Source organism: Camellia sinensis, chromosome 6 (assembly GCF_055761805.1).
Source record: "Camellia sinensis isolate YWXY chromosome 6, ASM5576180v1, whole genome shotgun sequence".
Lineage (NCBI taxonomy): Eukaryota > Viridiplantae > Streptophyta > Magnoliopsida > Ericales > Theaceae > Camellia > Camellia sinensis.
The window spans coordinates 109,516,150-109,533,637 of NC_138966.1; the positions used below are offsets into that span (position 1 = coordinate 109,516,150).

Below are 17,488 nucleotides of genomic sequence, written 5' to 3' on the forward strand. Positions count from 1 at the left end.
AAATTGAACCCATACTTCCTAGTGGAGTATCCAAACCAAAACTATTGAAAGGAATTGCACTAGAATTTTCAAGCCCAACTAAACTTTGTTTGGATTCTATTTTTATAATTCACTTTTCAAAAAATTTTACTTTTTCGTTTTCCATATTTTTTTTATTTTCACTGAATTTTTTCAATATTTTAAGCAGTTTTTTTAATTTTTAGACATACCTAACATAAATACACTTAAAAAGTATAATATTTGTGAAAAGAATCTTTAAAAAATTCACTAAATATCAAAAATATAAAAAAATACAAAAATTCAATTCATTTTTCATATTTTTGTGTATTTGTTAATTTTTAAAATATTTTACTATTTAGATACATCTAAGTAAGGTATATCTATATATAAAAATAAAAATAAAAAAATTGCTTAAAATTTTAAAAATATTCACTAAGAACAAAAAATAAAAAAATCAATTTCCAAAAAATTAAATTCAAAAAATTGAACCAAACATTCTTAAAAAAAATATGAAAAATAAAAAATTAAATTTAAAAAATTAAAACCAAACACAGTGAATAGAATTTTCAAACCCAACTAATAATTTTCCAAGTTCTATTATCTATAAATACCTCTCCATGCTCTTGCAGCTCTTCATCCCTCCATCCTATTACTCTCTTTCATAGCTTTCTATTCTATTAATAACAAACAAGCCTACAATGACATTCTTGCCCAATACACTTCCCAACCACTTTCTTTCTTTCCCACCCGTTTTACTCTGCCTCATCATCCTTGCATTGCCCACTTTTTTTTATTATGCTGCTTTTGCTTCTTCCATAACTGGAAAACAAGCAGCTGAACCCACGGCTCTCTTGACGTGGAAAGCTAGCCTTCACAACCAAACTCAAACTCTCCTGTCCTCCTGGGTTGGAACCAACCATTGCAGTTGGCTTGGAATTCGGTGCAACAAGGCCGGTAGAGTTGCCCATATAAACCTTTGGGATTATGGTTTGAAAGGTACTCTTTCTAATCTTAATTTCTCATCCTTTCCTCATCTCCTCACCCTTGAACTTTTTAACAACTCACTTTACGAGACCATCCCTCCCCATATTGGTAGCCTTTGGAGGCTCACCTACCTTAGCTTGTCTCTCAACAATCTCTCTGGAACAATTCCGACCGAAATAGGCCAGCTAACTAATCTGAGAATCTTGTACCTAAATAGAAACCCAGTCGGTGGCTCCATACCTCAACAAATAGGAGTGCTCAGCTCTCTCTCAGCTCTCTCAATGAGCTCAGCTTGTCTACTAACAATCTCACGGGTTCAATCCCTTCTTCAATTGGAAACTTGGGCAACTTAACCATTTTGTACCTTTATGACAACCAACTTTCCGGATCAATCCCTCAAGATATTGGGATGCTGAGGTCTCTCGTTGATCTCGAACTCTCGGGAAACAAGCTCACGGGTTCAATCCCTGCATCTATAGGGAACTTGGGCAACTTAGCCACTCTATACCTTTATGACAACCAACTTTCCAAATCAATCCCTCAAGATATTGGGATGCTGAGGTCTCTCGTTAAACTCGCACTCTCAACGAACAATCTCACCGGTTCAATCCCTTCTTCAATTGGAAACTTGGGCAACTTAACCCTTTTGTACCTTTATGACAACCAACTTTCCGGATCAATCCCTCAAGAAGTTGGCATGCTAAGGTCTCTCATTGATCTCGAACTCTTAGGGAACAAGCTCACGGGTTCAATCCCTACATCTATAGGGAACTTGGGCAACTTAACCACTCTGTACCTTTATGACAACCAACTTTCCGGATCAATCCCTCAAGCTATTGGGATGCTGAGGTCTCTCGTTGATCTCGAACTCTCAGGGAACAATCTTGTCGGTTCAATCCCTACATCTATAGGGAACTTGGGCAACTTAACCACTCTACAACTTTTTGACAACCAACTTTCCAGATCAATCCCTCAAGCTATTGGGATGCTGAGGTCTCTCATTAAACTCGCACTCTCAATGAACAAGCTCACCGGTTCAATCCCTTCTTCAATTGGAAACTTAGGCAACTTAACCCTTTTGTACCTTTATGACAACCAACTTTCCGAATCAATCCCTCAAGAAGTTGGGATGCTGAGGTCTCTCATTGATCTCGAACTCTCAGGGAACAATCTCACTGGTTTAATCCCTGCATCTATAGGGAACTTAAGCAACTTAGCAATGTTGTACCTTAATTAGAATAGGCTTTTTGGATCTATTCCCTCAGTGTTCAACAATCTTACACATTTAACAGAGTTTATCATAGATGAAAACATGTTCAATGGTCATATCCCAGAAGGCCTTTGCTTTAATGGATTGCTGGTTAATTTTACAGCTAATGATAATAATCTCACAGGTCCCATCCCAAAAAGCTTGAGAAATTGCTCTAGCTTATATAGAGTTAGGCTTGACAGAAACCAAATTTCGGGAAATATATCAGAAGATTTTGGCATACACCCAAGCTTGGATTACATTGATTTGAGCCATAACAATTTTTATGGTGAGCTATCTAAGAATTGGGGAAAATGCCACAATTTAACTAGTCTCAAAATGTCTAACAATAAAATTTCTGGTAGGATACCATCTGAATTAGTAAGGGCAACTCAGCTATCCATTCTTGATCTCTCTTCAAATCATCTATTTGGAGAGATCCCATTGAAATTGGGAAGGTTGGTTTCACTATTCAACCTTAAGCTGGATGATAACTATCTATTAGGCAATATTCCTCCAGAATTAAGTAAGTTGTCCAATTTAGAGAACCTTAACTTGGCAGCAAATAATCTAAGTGGCTCAATCCCTAGAGCACTAGGAGAGTGCAAGAAACTTTGGAACTTGAATTTGAGCAATAATAGATTTGGGGAAAGCATTCCTATTGAAATAGGCCAGATTAACACTCTTCAAAGTCTTGATCTTGGTAATAACTTGCTAATTGGTAAGATACCATAATAGATTGGAGAATTGCGAAGCTTAGAAAGGTTGAATCTCTCACACAATAAGTTCTTTGGTTCTATACCATCATCTTTCAATAAAATGGTAAGTCTTACTCCTATTGATGTGTCATACAATCAGTTAGAAGGTCCTCTTCCTGACATCAAGGCCTTCCAAGAGGCTCCATTCAAGGCACTCAAAGGTAATAAAGGTTTATGTGGTAATGCTACTTGTTTGAAGGCTTGCTTGACAAAATTGAACAATGGGGATGCTGAAAAAAAGGGCAAGAAAGTTATGGTACTAACTGTACTTCTTGTTTTTGGAATTTTGTTTCTTTTGCTAATGGTTCTTGGCATTTTCATGGCTTTTCGTAAGAAAGTGAGGAACACAAAAAACGAGCCATCACGAGTAAACCATGATAATGTTTTTGCAATATGGAGCTATGATGGAAAAATGGTCTATGAAAGCATCATTGAAGTCACTGAGAACTTTAGTGCCAAGTATTGTGTTGGAGAGGGAGGATATGGTACCGTTTATAGAGCTGTCCTACCAAATGGTCAAGTAGTTGCTGTGAAGAAACTTCATGCAACACTTGATGATGACTTGGTTAATCTAAAAGGGTTTGCAAGTGAGATCCGCGCATTAACTGAGATTCGTCATCACAACATTGTAAAGTTGTACGGTTATTGTGTACACCCAAGGCACTCGTTTTTGGTTTATGAGTTCTTGGAAGCGGGAAGCTTGGGAAAGGTGTTGAGTATGGACGATGATTTAGTAGTCTTTGATTGGATTAAGAGAGTGAACACTGTTAAAGGTGTGGCAAATGCTCTGTCTTATATGCACCATGATTGTTTTCAACCAATCATCCATCGAGACATATCAAGCAAGAATGTTTTGTTTGATTTAGAGTATGTGGCTCACATCTCTGATTTTGGCACAGCTAGATTTATGAATCTCAACTCATCCAATAGGACTGCATTTGCTGGGACCTTTGGTTATGCTGCTCCTGGTATATATTTTCTATTGTGATGATTTATTTCCAATTAAATTACCCGTGTAGTGTTTGTTCATTTTAACTTACCAATGATGACAAATTGCTAGATTTAAGCTTTTTATCTAATATGCATACCCTTAAATTCTCATGCATGATGAGCATAGCTACTGAAAAGCCATTTTAGTTGAAAAATATGCACTGGAGTAAGTAAATAGTGTTGTAGATGTGTTAGCTAATTGGGGTTGTGATAATAATTCTTATTTCTCTAGTTTTTAAGAGCCTTGTAGATTGCCTAAGCCTGTTGTGGCTTTAGATATGTTGGGTACTTTGTATATATATATATATATATATTCAAGTTTGTTAGTGCTGATTCTTTTTTGGGCCAAATTACACTGTATCCCTATACTTTGCACCAGTTATTACTTTGCCCCTTGACTTTTAAATTATTTCAGTCAGCCCCTAGACTTCAAGTCCAGTTCCAATTGGGCCTAAGCATATAACATTGTCTTAAATTGAGATTTTGGTGAAAATCCAAGTTGATAAGGAATAAAGTGAGATTTTGATAAAAGTACGGGGGGGTGCTAATTGTAATGAATTCTATCACATGACTATTCTTTGTTAGTTTTTGAAACAAGGTCATACAAATGGGCCCGATTCCAATTTGACTCAAAGTCTGGAGGGTTGACTAAAACAATTAAACGGTCAGAAGGTAAAGTGGGATTAGATGTAAAGTATAAGGATGTAAAGTGTAATTTATGCATTCTTTTGCATGAATATTTTTTTTCTTCTATTTCTTCAGAGATAAGGCTCATTACCCCTATTGATTTTAGATTATTAATAAATTTCTCCTTATGTCGTCAAGGTTTACCAAAAAGTAAAAAATAAAAACTCTTTTTTGCAAGACATGGAATATTTTCTCTTTGTTTAACGTTCATTTAAGAAAATGATTCTTTCAACAAGATTCTATGTGTTTCCTTTATTTTAGTACTTATGGTTTTAGTTGAGTCTTTGGCCCGCTCTAATGACTTACCACTTGTGCAGCGATGGATCGAGGGGGCTGGCAGAGTGACTGCCACTCCAAAATTTTGAAATAACTCCTTAAATATAGTGGTTTTAGTTGTCAATATTTATAAATTATATAGGCTCACCCCTCCAAGATTTTATTGATTTTCTTTAGCTCGATATGCAGTTTTAAGTTTCAATCATTACTCTTCAACTCTAGGTTTTCTTTCTCTCTCTACCTCTTATTCTTCTTGTTTGTTTCGGTTCTCCTCTTCTCTTCTTATTCTTCTTTTTCCTCAACTTTTTCCTCTATCTTTTTTGTTATTTCAATTCTGTCTGGAACTCAATTTCCATTTTCACTTGTTCTTCCTCTTCTCCATCTCTATTTTAAAACAACTTATACTTTCTATTCTTTCTCTTTTTCTTATTTCTCTATTTAACTTACGTCTTTCTCTCTTCTTCATCTTTGAGATCTTAATTACATTCGATGGAAGTCGTAGTCACCAACAAAGAGATCACATTGCCATTGAGCATTTTCAAGTTGACATTTTACAAAAACTGATTTAAAAAAAAACTAATTGATTTTTCAAAATTGAAGATATTTGCAAGCTTGCAAGTAAATTTAATTTACATTTTAAATTCAGTTACAAAATTAGACATTTCAAAAATTGTTAATAATATTTGAGTTGTGCCAAAGCGTTTGTAAAGCAAGAAAGTTGATAATTTATCCTCTTGTCAATAGATTGAATCGTCATCTTTTGACTTCACCTATTTTTACAGTGATTACAAAAATGCACATTTTTGTCAATGAAAATTATCCAAACTAAGCAACACAAATAGTAATTTTTTCTCCTTGATTAAAAGTTTGCTCCCTAACATTAAAATCATGCATCCATCCTTGCACTTGTGAATAGTCCTACAAAAGCCACTGTATATAGTTCATTGCTTTAAAAACTTATCTTTCTATAGTTAACATTTTGTAGTGAGCAAATTTTCATCAATTCTTTATTTCTCTCAAATTAATTCTTGAGTAATAACACTTGAAAGATTTTAGATAATATTGGTGACTAACAATCCTATTGATGTCTTGAAAATCATGTATGGAAAGGTAGGTAGCTGCTTCAATGAATTTACTATCCTATTTTAAGATATTCACAGTTCTCAGGTTTTCATATTCTGAAATTTTGGCATTGGCATGCATCAAGCATTTATATAATTTCCTTCTTTTGGAACCCTAAACTATTTGCGCCATTTATCAAAGAATTTCAAGCAATTTAATCAATATCTAGAAATGGGCCAGGAGCATTTTTATCTACTTTTCCACCCTCCCTTTATTTAACTATTTCTGTTGATGGGCATTTTTGTTTTTTGGTAGAACTTGCTTATACAATGAAAGTGAATGAGAAGTGCGATGTATATAGTTTTGGGGTGTTGGCACTGGAAGTGATTATGGGGAAGCATCCCGGTGATCTAATCTTCTCTTTATTGTCATCCTCGTCCTCATCATCAACATCAACTGCTCAAGGGATATTTTTGAAGAACGTCTTGGACCAACGTCCCCTACCTCCGAGGAATCAAGTGGCAGAGCAAGTAGTTGTTGTTGCGAAACTAGCATTTGCATGTTTACACACCACTCCACTGTCTCGGCCAACCATGCAACAAGTTGCTATGACACTATCAAAGCATAGGCCAACACTGCAAAATCAATTCTACAAGATTACATTAGGACAACTCTTTGACATCAACTGATCGAGCTCTTGAGTATTTATTTTCCCTTCGATCCTTGGATTGCCTAATGTTCTTGCTTTCAATTGTCTTCTTATACCATTCAATTTCGCCCTGTTTCCAGTCTATTTTACAAACTTTTATATGCCTAATTTAAAAGTATCAATTCTCTATAATTTTCATCACGGTTAGAGATACAATAATGTGTCTTGAATTCTGCAATAGCCCACTTGTTGTATTACATATATCTTGGCTCTCAATCAACAAGTAGGCTCTGTGGTCAGTGTAATCCAACCATGAATAATAGACACACTCAAGCTCTTGCCATCTTGCATGCAATCAACATGTACAACATTGTATAATATCTTGCCTTCTTGATTTTTGTATTTCTATGTAGTTGGTGAACAAGATTTTCCATGGGAACTTGGCACCATTGTTATTGGACATCTATGACTTTAGTCCTGAGTTCCAAAAGCCAAGAGAACCAAGCTCGCTGTATGGCTACTTTTTTGAGAAATGCAAGGATTTGACTCAGTCTTCGTTGGTCATCTCAACCAGAGAGCAATCATCTAAGTTTTGGGTGGGTTTGTTTGTCCTGTTTTACGTGTTTTGTTTTGATTTTGCTTCTAGCAAGGTAGTGATGTGGTGTGTTGCTTTCACTTTGGTGGATTGGGAGTTTGGTGAACTTAGTTTTTTAGGATTCTCTCCTATAATAGACTTAGGTGGTGTTTTTCTTTCGATCTCTCTATTCGTATGGTTCAGATGTAATTGCTTTGTATATGAAATGAAGTTAATGAATCACACCTTATGATATTTAACAAGCATTCAAGGTTGGCACCAATTTGCATAGGACGGATAATTCTTTGATCATTTCATAAACTTTTTCCTCCTTCCACTCATTCTCTTGAATAAACAAAGAAACGCTAAATTTTTGTAAGTCCCTAAACCTCAAAATGGGCAGTCAGTTTATGATCTGATCTTCAATTTGCAGCAGTGTAGGCATGGTGCTGGGGCTTGAACTTTTGCTTTGTTTTCTCTGTTTTTTGTTTTTCTGGTCTGCTTCTTTGTTGTGTAGCTATATTGGAACCTCTCCATTTCTGGTTTACTATGAGATTGCTCATGATTGATCATGCATAGGGTGCCAACATAGTTGGGATGCTATGTTTTTGATAATGACACAGAGTTGTTCCCACTCTTTGTAAGTTCCTTGATCTACTTTTGATTAAAAAGATTCTTTTCTTTTGGCTGACCAAAACAAAACAAAACAAAACAAAAAAAAAAAAAAAAGAGGGCTTTCACAAAGGAAAAAAGGAAAATCAATTCAAACACATCGTAAAACATCCTCACCATACCGAAACATTCACTAGAAAGTCAGTTTCAAGCATCCAAATCATTCCTACAACATTGATTCTACAAAAGCTATATGCCTTTTTCCTGGCCCAATCTGTAGACCTCAGTCTCAAACATGTGCACATGTAGGTCTAACACACAAAGCAAACTGATACAAATGAACTCTTAGACATAGTCATGCACATGACCACTTTTGTCAACAAAGAAGTGTTGTTGAATTATTACCACAAAAATGAGCAAAGGCTAGATATCTCGACATGCTTAAGAAGTTCATTGCATTTAAGATGAACATTTTAGAAAATATGCATAGGCAAATTCTAAATTCACGGACAACATGCTAGTAGATCAAATAAAAATCTCACACATTAAGGTTAGGCATATAAAATTGCTACACCAGACTAAAATATAGTAAATAAAATTAAGAACCTAGTCTAAAACATTGGGTTAAAAATATCTCTAATAAAAATAGGCAAATTATATTAAAAACCAAATAAAAAACTATGGGGTTTTAAAATCTCTGATAAACAAAAATTTCATTCGTACTGTTCAAGTCCTCAGTACTAAGACACTCAAAAATAATATTGAAAAAGTAAATTGATGATAATTGTCCCAAGAAACATCAAAGTCACAAAACCTTGTTCACCGAACTAGCATCGACAACCCAAAATTTGAGAAGTTTGCATTATTATGTCTTTAGGTGTCCATAAAACTTATGCTTCTATTTTATAGTCTGAAAGCGTCCATGTCCAGACTCAGAATATGTGCTAATGAACTTGAGTTTAATCTACTCGAGGACCACACAGAATTCCTACATGAGAAGATACTGGCTAAGCATAACAACCACCCTCTTCTTCGGGCCAACAAAACAACCCTTGATCATTTCAAATGTAAGAAAGAAAGATCATGTAGCTCCTCTTGGCAGCATACTTAAAACCTTATCAAAATGTAAGCATTGTGTAACTTCAAAACCACACATCAGTTAATTGTTAACTTTGGCTTATTAGCTACACCTGCAGAGGGAAGACATGACTGATAATTCAAGTCTTTGATAATCTTTTGATTAAAATTGAACTCCTTCCGATATAAGCAAGGCAATAAATAATGGTATGTATAGTCCACAGGAATGCAGTGGCGACTCTAGAAAAAAAACTGATTGATTTTTCAAAATTGAAGATTTATGCAAGCTTGCAAGTAAATTTAATTTACCTTTGAAATTCAAGTTAAAAAATTAGACATTCCAAATTTCAAAAATTGTTAATAATATTTGAGTTATGCCAAAGTGTTTGCAAAGCAAGAAAGTCGATAATCTATCCTCTTGTCAATAGATTGAATCGTCATCATTTAACTTTACCTATTTCTATAGTGACTACAAAATGCACATTTTTGTCAATGAAAATTATCCAAACTAAGCAACACAAGTAGTATTTTTTCTCGTTGAGTATAAGTTCGCCCCCTATGATTAAAATCATGCCTCCATCCTTACACTTGTGAACAGCCCTTCAAAAGCTTCATTGTTTCAAAAACTTACATTTCTACAGTTAACATTTGGGACTGACCAACTTTTCATTAATTCTTTATTTCTCTCAAATTGTTTGGGATGGTCGTCAAATCAAAAAGACTAATAACACTTGAAATACGTTTTTCTACAGTTAACATTTGGGACTGACCAAATTTTCATTAATTCTTTATTTCTCTCAAATTGTTTGGGTTGGTCGTCAAATCAAAAAGACTAATAACACTTGAAAGACTTTAGTTAATATTGGTGACTAACAATCCTATTGATGTCTTGAAAATCATGTATGGAAAGGTAGGTAGTTGCTTCAATGAACTAACTATCCTATTTTAAGATATTCATAGTTCCCAGGTTTTCATATTCTTAAATTTCGGCATTGGCATTCATCAAGCACTTATATAATTTCCTTCTTTTGGAACCCTAAACTATTCGCATCATTTATCAAAGAATTCCAAGCAATTTAATGAATGTCTGGAAATGCGTTTTGGCAGAACTTGCTTGCACAATGGAAGTGAATGAGAAGTGCGATGTTTATAGTTTTGGGGTGCTAGCAGTGGAAGTGATTATGGGGAAGCATCCGGGTGATCTAATCTCCTCGTCCTCATCATCAACATCAACTGCACAAGGGATATTTTTGAAGGACATTCTTGGACCAACGCCACCTACCTCTGAGGAATCAAGTGGCAGAGCAAGTAGTTGTTTATTTTTGTAATTAAAATCTTAAATTTTTAATTTTTTTTAATATAAATTATTTGTTTATTTTTGTGCATTGTATTCATCAATCACAAAATGTATAAGCACACCACTAACTAGTGTAACAATAATATCTAAGGTAGCGTTTGGTAAAGTTTTACAATTATGATTTGAGTGTAGAGTGATATTTTGAGCTTGTGGTTTTTGAATTATGATTTGAAAATAGAAAATTTGTTTGGTTATAAGTTTTGAAAAAAGCTTTTTGAATTTTTGAAATGAATTTTAAATTACAAATGTTGTCTGATTCAAAAACTTATAACTTATAACCAAACACACAACTCAAAATCCTATTCAAAACTCATAACCAAACTCATTTTAAAATTCAATGAAAAAAAAATAATTATTGATAAAAACGATTTTTTATTTACAACATTTTAAAAAATTCCAAAAATATTTTTTATTTAAAATATAAAAATATATATATAATATTTTTTGTTAAAAAAATCAAAAACAAATTCCTATTTATTTTTTTTTTTCAAATAACAGGTGCTAATTGTCCCCCCTTCCAACAAAAAAAAAATACTGTTCCGGTCAACCGGGGGACGTCTGGGAGGATGACCGGGTAGACCCAATTTGCTCTTTTCAAAATTCAAAAAACTCTCTATTCTCCAAACATGATCTAAAATGAAATGTGACATTGGAATCAATTTTTGAAAACTTAAACCAAGCAAAGCATTGAAAAATGCACTGGAATCATGTTTCCAGAGCTGCTCCAAACATAGCCTAAACTTTTAGAAACCACAAATATCGTAATCAAGTCACAAAGTTTCACAAGATAAAACACAGAATATGTAACCACATCACTAATTGGCGTAACAAAATTGTTCAAAATTATTAGAAATCACAAATATCGTAATTAAGTCACAAAATTTCGTAACGTCAACTACAATAGGGTTGAAATAGACAGAGAGAGTAGTGACAAACTCAAGGATTTGTTGTAAAGACACATAAGTAGAGAGAGGTGATCAAGGTTAAGAGAGTAAGAATCCAGCGAGCGTCCAAACTCCCGCTCGAGCGTCGAACACGCACTCCCAGTACTTTTGCAGAACCAGGTCCCCGCTCGAGCGTCCAATCCCACGCTCGAGCGTCCAACACTGCACAGGAAATACTGGATGGGTGATAATCCCGCTCGAGCACCAAAACCCCCGCTCGAGCGGACAAGCAACAAAAGAATCCCCGCTCGAGCGTCAAACTCCCGCTCGAGCGGACAGGTCAAAATCTGGGCAACTAGTTTTGGCATCTAAACTCAACCGACCTGTATCAGACCTGCCCAACACATCCTATAACTCAAATACAAAGAGATTAAAGGACGACAACAACCAATATATACTGACAGGATCCACGGAACCTAAGTCCGAATACAATAATCTAAAGGAAAAAGACCGGGGTCGCTATAACCTCCCCTCCTTAAAAGAATTTCGTCCCCGAAATTAAGCATAAGGTTTCGAAAACAAGTTTTTCTCAAATTCCAACAATATGATAACTCAAAATAAACAACTTGACCCAACACCGGCCATTTCATCTCTTATCAAGAGGCATTTCTCAATATGTAAAATAGCATATATTTCCACCTGCATTAACACTATGCAATTTTCTTTCAATTTCAACAATTTTCAATATATTTAACATATGCAATGTTCTATTAAACTTCCATTTCGAGACAAGTTCCAAAATATTTCCATTAACCAAAACATTCTCAATATTTTACAGCTTAAGACATATATAAAGCTCTAAAGTTCAACAATATTTCAAAATCTAAATACAAGATTACAAATCGATAAACATGTCTGGATATTTCTCGCGGACTTCCAACTCACGTTCCCAAGTGGCTTCCTCCACCCCGTGATATTTCCACAAAACTTTTACCAAAGGAATGGTCTTGCCTCGCAAGACTTGATCCCGCCTATCCAAGACCCGGACCGGTCTCTCCTCATACGAGGCATCCTCATCTACCTCTAAATCGGTCCAATCCAACACATGTGATGGATCCGGCTCATACTTCCGAAGCATACTCACATGAAACACGTCATGAACTCCGGACAACTGCGGCGGTAAAGCTAACCGATAAGCAACCTCGCCAATTCTCTCAAGGATCTCAAAAGGACCAATAAACCGAGGGGATAACTTCCCACTCTTCCCAAACCTCATCAAGCCTCGCCTAGGTGATATCCTCAAAAGACATGATCACCTACCTCAAACGCTAAAGGCCTCCTCCTACGGTCGGCATAACTCCTTTGGCGACTCTGGGCTGTAACAAGCCTCCTACGGATAAGCTCAACCTTCTCCGTCGTCTCCCTAACCAACTCCGGACCCAACAAAGTTGCATCACCCACCTCGGCCCAACCAACTGGAGACCTACACGGTCGGCCATACAAGGCCTCAAACGGTGCCATACCGATACTAGACTGAAAACTGTTGTTGTAGGCAAACTCCACCAATGGTAAGTGCCTCTCCCACATCCCACTAAAGTCAAGGACACAACCCCGAAGCATATCCTCAAGGATCTGAATAGTACGCTCGGACTGCCCATCAGTCTGCGGATGATAAGCCGTACTAAAGGTCAACTTGGTGCCCAAGGCACTCTGCAAACTCTGCCACAACCTAGCAGTAAAACGAGGATCTCTATCCGAGACGATCGTCACTGGGACCCCGTGCAATCTCACTATGTCCCGAATATACAAGTCGGCAAGATGGTCTACCGAATCTCTCACGCGCATAGGAATAAAGTGCGCCGACTTAGTCAACCGGTCTACAACCACCCAAATGGCGTCACTACCCCGCTGAGTCCTCAGAAGGCCTACAACGAAGTCCATAGTGACATGCTCCCACTTCCACTCGGCAATAGGCAAGGGTTGTAACAAACCCGCTGGCCTTTGATGCTCAGCCTTCACTTGCTGACAAGTAAGGCACTTAGACACGAAAGCTGCCACATCTCTCTTCATACCCCGCCACCAAAACTGGCGACCCAAATCCCGGTACATCTTAGTGCCTCCGGGATGCACCGCAAGGCGTGAATGATGAAACTCTCGGAGTACCTCTTCTCGACAAGACTCCGGCACAAACAGACGGTCTCAGTATCTCACACTCAGGTCGGGATACATCGTCAAACCCTTCTCAACCTTCCCACCGAAAATCTTCTCACGGAGGGATTCTACCTTATGCTTAATTTCGGGGACGAAATTCTTTAAGGGGGGGAGGTTATAGCGATCCCGGTTTCCCTTTTCTTTACTTGTTATATACAGACTTAGGTTCCGTGGAGCTGGTTGTTAAGAGTATGTTGTTTGCACCCTTTAATCCTTATTTTGAGTCTTGGGTTGTGTTGGGAAGATTTGGAGCAGGTTGGTTGAGCTTAGGAACCAAGTCTAGTTGCCCAGATTTTGGCTTGTCCGCTCGAGCGGGGGTTTGGACGCTCGAGCGGGGAATACACCCATCCAGTATGTCCTGTGTAGTGTTGGCCGCTCGAGCGGGGGATTGGACGCTCGAGCGAGAAGTCGTGAGTGACGCTCGAGCAGTGAGTTGCGAGCTCGAGCGGGGACCTGTCTGCAAAAACTTCTGGGAGTGTGCATTCACCGCTCGAGCGGGAGTTTGGCCGCTCGAGCGGGAGTCTGTGAGTGGCGCTCGAGCGGGGGTTTTCACGCTCGAGCGGGGCGACTGGTATAAAAATCCGAGATCCGACTTTTTGGATCATTTTTCATCTCCTTTTTTATTTTAAAACCCTAGAACCGTCTTCTCCCTCTCCCTACACACCTTCTCTCTTAGGTTTGATCTACTTAGAGTGTATTTCTACCCTAAGTTCTTTGTTAAAAAGATAGAGTGGGTCGAGGGCTTCCGTTTAATCTGAACAATCTTGGGTTTGGAGCACTTTGGTTTTTCGTCATCTTCTCCATTCGAGTTCTTCACTTCGAGGTAGGGATTTCCTACTCCATCTTATAAGTTTTGTTCTAAGTTTGGTATTTTGATATGTTAGGAGCACTTTGGTAATTTTGGGAAAAACCCTAGTTGTATTGATAAATTGATTTGTATAATTAATTTAAGGAAATTGGGGAATTTGGTTTAATTTATGAAATTGAGGAATTCATTGATTAATTGGTGTAGTTGGATAATTTAAACCACTCGCCTATTGAATAATTGATATATTTATTTGCCAGTCTAGAAATAACTGTTTTGGGCTATCGGTGGAGGATAGTCGTGATTGTTGTAGACATTGCATGTGGATTAGGGATAACTGAAACTAATCACATTGATTAAGCCATTAATTTTGACTATTAAATTAATACAGAAAATACGTGTATTGATTGAGCATTGCATTTGCATATTGTGTGGGAGGAGATAGGGGATGTACTCCACGGTTTAGGGGAAGATAGGGGATAGACCTCTAAACCGGATTTTGTTTGGGAGGAGATAGGGGATGGACTCCATTAGCATCACTATTATGTGTGCTTATTATATTGAAGTGTTTTTACATGTTATTGATACAGTACTAAAATGTGTATCAAACGGGAAGTATGAAGTGTTTTGATATGAACCTGAGTCTCATTTGTTTGTTGATATTGGAAGAGTGTGAATTTGATATATATATAGTACACTGTTGTAAGTTTGGCCAGGTTCTGAGCCATATTGAATTAATATATTGGAAAGTAAAACGTGTCTTAGACATTAATGTCAGGAAACAGTATTAAGTTATAATTGATTATCTTGGTTAACCATCTATTGAATGCTATAGCTTTATTCGATGCTTATATTTGGTTTAGTACTTTTCTACTGGGCTGTGGCTCACCCTTTATGGGAACATCATTTTCAGGTTCAGGTGATAAGCTACCTCCAAGGACTTAGCTTGGAAGAATTCGATCTTTTTTTATGGATTTTGAAGACTTGTCTTTAGTTATTTGTTTTTATTTGAGATTACATGTAAACATTCAAGCCAAGGGCTTAACTTGTAAATGAGTTAGTACTCATTCTTTTGTGTCCAAGTGTTAGCTTGGAAAGATGTAAGCCCTTAGGGCATTTATTTTGATGTTACATGTGATGTCTTTCAATAAAAGTACTCTGATGAATAATTCAAATGATTCGTTTTCTTTTATTAATGCATGTTAATGTTATGTATATTATGGGTTTAATTTGAGGGCGTTACAGTTGGCAATTAAATTTCTGTAAGGACTAATTGATCCTTGCTGGCACGCTTGCAATTACAATAATAACCTTCGAAAGCCAAAAAGCCAACAAGTTCATGCTAAATTCTAATACACAATCATTATTTCCACATATTTGATCTTAGTTTTTTATTGTCAATAAATTACTTCCTTTGATGTTCAAATCAAATAAGCATCGAAGTCCCAATACAAATTTTAAATAACAAATAAATCTAAAATTCCATCATTAAATAACTGACCTTCAATTTTTTGGCATCAATGTAATTCCTCACACCAAGTACCAACCAGTTGTTTGAATTTAAAATCATCTAAAATGCACAAGATGAATTTTACTTTTTAATAAATAACAAAAATGCACAACAAGTAGGTGTAAAACCAAGTACTAAGAAGAAATCAATTCTTTGCCCTATCAAACAATACTTAGTTAACTTCTTTGCCATCTATAATGACTCCTACGCAATCTATACAGGGTCTAAACTAGATGCAATATAATTAAATCCTTTACATCCCAAACATGCAATTTAATTTATTATTCATGAGAAATGTAACAAGAAGAGAACCCGGGAGCTTCATGGATTCGCATTATCTCCCCTACAATGAAACTTCAAGAGCTCGCTCGCTCTCTACTATAATTGGAAGCTAAAATAATAGCATATAATGAACAACCAAAATTCTCAAACTAACACAAATTATATTAATATTTGATAACTAACACTAATTTAACCAATGAATTATTTTTTTTAAATTCAATAATTATCTTTTAAAATAACGATTACTATGTTTTTAATAGTTTATATTTAACAATTAATGCTTATTACATTTAAGACAAATTTTAATCAAACAACATTAACACTTGGGTAATTAGTAAATTGTGATTAATAAAAATCCGCTTAATGGCCATAATATATACCTTAGTTAAGTAATGATACATGAATTGGAGATGATGCATAGGTTCTAATGCCACGTATCCCATCATAATATTGGTAGCCACTGACACTGTAAAGACCCAAGATCACTTTTCTACAAGTCGACAAAATTAGTTGACTAATCAATTGCACATCTAAAACTTTGCAAAAGCATCGATTAACTAATCGATTGGAAGAATTGGCCACTCCCATCGATTGTCCAATTGATCGGATGGTTTCGCCAACACTAATCCATTCACCAATCGATTGGAAGGTTTGTCCACCACCAATCAATTGTGCAATTGATTGGATGGATTGGCCAACACTAATCAATTGTTCAATAAAAATTATAAACATTCATGCTATCATGCCTCCCAATGTTCTAAAACCAGGAAAAAATCAACTTACTATTTTCCTTTATCCATTATCTTAGAGAACAAATTATTCATTAAACCAACAATAGCTACTAATGGAAAAAATAAAATAAAAATAAAGAGACTCAATTTTCTAAAGTATAATCAGTTATATTCTGTTACCAACATTCCACGACTAGTCTTCATATGGTTTCAAGCTAGAAAACACTTTCCTTAAATAAAATAAATGAATATAAATCCCCTATTTAGGTAGACTACGACAAATTTAAAGCTAAAAATAACAGCAAGGCCTAGAAGACATTCACCATATTACATAAACAAATTGTGAAAAACAAAAATAAATAAATAATAGAATGAAAATCATAGTATTGATAATTTACCAGAATACATATACCATCATAGTTTTGTGGCAAACACTTAATCTATCCCCCAATTAAACAAATTACCCGATCCAATCATTGAACCCCTGAAGTTTAAGCAATGTGAAAACTTCAAGAACTCCAAAAAAATCAAAGGGATATGAAGAATGCCAAAGCTCCTTTGCAAGAAGAATCTAAAAAATAAAATAAAAACAAAGCACATGGAAACCGTCGAGGTTGTTGATCTTTGTTTTTGAGAACTACCTTGATTTTTGTTACTATCAATAAAACATCAACATTTCAGACCATCAATTTCTATAAACCGATTCATTCATGTTAATGTCCACAAATTGATTCATTAACATTTCAACTATTTGAATTGGGTTTCCTATGTTTTAACTTCAATTCTGTCA

The 17,488-nt window shown here is 35.9% G+C and overlaps 1 pseudogene; it reads left to right on the forward strand.

The window, feature by feature from the left end:
- Positions 1 to 232: 232 nt before the first annotated feature.
- Positions 233 to 7,798, forward strand: LOC114268485 (uncharacterized; annotated as a pseudogene).
- Positions 7,799 to 17,488: the final 9,690 nt, after the last annotated feature.